Source organism: Rhagoletis pomonella, unplaced genomic scaffold (genome assembly GCF_013731165.1).
Source record: "Rhagoletis pomonella isolate Grant_MI unplaced genomic scaffold, Rhpom_1.0 Rhpom_scaffold_00009, whole genome shotgun sequence".
NCBI classification, from domain to species: domain Eukaryota; kingdom Metazoa; phylum Arthropoda; class Insecta; order Diptera; family Tephritidae; genus Rhagoletis; species Rhagoletis pomonella.
The window spans coordinates 1,319,149-1,321,947 of record NW_023458563.1 but is presented as its reverse complement, the minus strand read 5'-3'; the positions used below and the strand labels follow the sequence as shown (position 1 = coordinate 1,321,947).

General features: G+C 34.3%; 1 protein-coding gene and 1 pseudogene across 1 annotated transcript in view; one reads left to right on the top strand and one right to left on the bottom strand.

Annotated features, from left to right (window-relative positions):
- The window catches only part of LOC118745542 (transcriptional activator protein Pur-alpha), a 279,275-nt gene that overhangs the window by 245,377 nt on the left and 31,099 nt on the right, over nt 1-2,799 (bottom strand). The gene's annotated exons all lie outside the window — the stretch shown is intronic.
- On the top strand, nt 704-2,046 carry LOC118745798 (annotated as a pseudogene).

Below are 2,799 nucleotides of genomic sequence, written 5' to 3'. Positions count from 1 at the left end.
TTTAAACTATTAATTATTCTAGGTAAACAACTACTATTACTTATATTGACTAACTATTTACAAATCTCAATTTTCTTATAGCTATCGCAAAAATTCTTTATTCGATAAGTTTATTTTGTTCCTTCTAATATTTTTTCATATTCGACATTAATTATAGTTTTATTTTGTTTAATAACTGGTCTTACAATAATTTTTTGAAAATTTTCTTTAATTGTTAGTGGTATCTTTACCAAGTAAAATAATGCCATATTTTTGCTAATAAGATTTATATTTGATATTTCTAATGCTTCTTCCGCATTTTTAAATGGTATTTCATCGTTTTCCAGTTTTTCTAAAGCAATTTCAATTTCATCCTTATTTAATAATAATGTATTCAAAATATCTTTTTTTGCCCATTGTATGGCATATTTAATATTAGTTAATTCTTCTTTAATTAGCCTTATTCTATTTTGCAAATTAATAATTGTTTCATTTTTTACGTATGTGTCTTTTCTAATGTTATTAAAAAGACTATTAACTATCATGGTAATATTATTAATTTTTTTCATTAAAAATTTCATTTATAAGTACTTGTTTATTATTATTATTATTCATTTGATTAAGGTTGTTTGTTATTATTCAGTTTCTCTTTATCACTCGATTTGCACGGCTGGTTATTCTCTGACAGTGTTTTTTTTTTTAAGTTTTTTTTTTTTGAAATCAAAACTTAAAGGGTAATTGAAAAAGTTGTATGATTTATACTCCAAAATATATACGCTCCTATTTCCTCGTCGGTTTTAAAGTACTATACACGAAATGGGTTCAATAATAAAAGTTCTACTTGTACTCCTCGTGGTCGTCCTGGCCGTCTTTGTACATCGGCTTCATTTATTGTCAAGTTCAGCGCCGCTGCCTGCATTAAGCGATACGAGTGCTGCTAATTACAAGGAGAATACCGACATAAAAAAATTTGATATAAGCGTTAAACCAAATGTAATAGAAGATCTCAAAGCACAGCTGTCACAACCACTCGTTCTACATCAGCCACTAGAAGGAATTGGCTTTCAATATGGATTCAATTCGAATTACCTTGTAAAGGTGGTCGAATATTGGCGGGACAATTACCTGCCCAAGTGGAGTGAACGCGAAGCTTTTCTCAAACAATTTCCGCACTTTGAGACACAGATTCAGGGTTTGCGTATTCATTACATTCATGTGAATCCAAAATCCACCGAAGGTAAGAAAGTGATTCCTCTGCTGCTGCTCCATGGCTGGCCAGGATCTGTACGCGAATTTTACAAAATTATTCCGCTGCTTACGAAACCGAACCCCAAGAGCGCCTACGTTTTCGAAGTGATTGCACCTAGTTTACCTGGTTATGGTTGGTCTCAGGGCGCCTCAAAGACTAACTTTGGTCCAGCTCAGATGGCTGTGGTTTTGCGTAATTTGATGTTACGTTTAGGACATGAGAAATTTTTAATACAAGGTGGCGATTGGGGTTCCATAATCGGATCGCATATAGCCACTCTGAGACCTCAAAATGTACTTGGTTATCATTCAAATTTTTGTTTTAGTAACCACCAATTAACGTTGTTATATAAATTTGTGCGCTACCTGTTGCCATCATACTTCATAAAAGACGAATACAAAGCTTTCTTTAAACCATTGGGCGAAGAGTTTGCGTTCATCATGGAATAGACCGGATATCTACATATTCAAGCAACCAAACCAGATACTATTGGCGCCGCGCTTTCGCAGAACCCCGTTGGCTTGGCTGCATACATTCTAGAGAAGTTCTCTACCTGGACCAATCCTGAAAACAGAAAACTTGAAGATGGTGGTTTGACTAAACGTTTCACGCTGGATGAGCTTTTGGATAACATTATGATCTACTATATAACAAACTCGATAACCACAGCGCAGCGTTTGTATTCGGAATGATTCAACATGGCGCAAATGGGCTTGAACCTTGAAGAAGGTGGCCACTTTGCAGCCATGGAAGTACCGAAGTTACTCTATCAAGACTTTGTAGAGTTTGCCGAAAAAGCTTTAGCCTATAAGTTATAGTAAAATTTTGTGATTTAATCACTTATTAGTATGTAGATTTTCTCTTTCCTGCACAAACTTGGAGTTTTCTGTTTGAAATTTGTTGGGAAAATAAAATAAAAATTATATTTTTATAAACTATACAATTTATGAGGCTATGAGGGCCAGAGGATCCTATCTACAAAAAGATGTATTTAGTAATATGAGAAAGAAGGATCTATAAAAAATAAATTCGGTATTTTACTAAAAAGTTCATTGCACCTGCGTGATGCTACATACTTTAGTAAAAGAATACTAAAAGGGCGTCGTGCCTCGGGCTATTACCGTATCGATTCTAGCAATGTATTTTAAGGTGCACCTCAACTTTTTTTGAACTGTTAGTTGGGTTACTCTGGCGCTCACGGCCGCATATGTTAATATTAATTTAATTCCAATTTCGGAAAAGATGGTACTCGTACTAACGAAAGTCAAAATCACTGTGCGATGGTTTAACCTCTCAGTACAGAAAATCAGCCGCTGAAGCTAAAACCTGAAAATTTGTTCATCGGCTAATTTTGGGTTATTGATTTCAAAAATACAAAAATTGTATAAAGCTCTTAGTTTTACCGTCATTCAACGTCCATTATATTGGACAGTGGTACTCTAGATTTGTAAACAGGGAAGTGATATCAATAAAATTTCTTTTGCGGATCTCAATTCCACCGAAAATGACCTCCAGATCTTCGTTATCGGGGCTTCCGGCGATGAATTTCCATGCCGTTCCTAAAATATTTA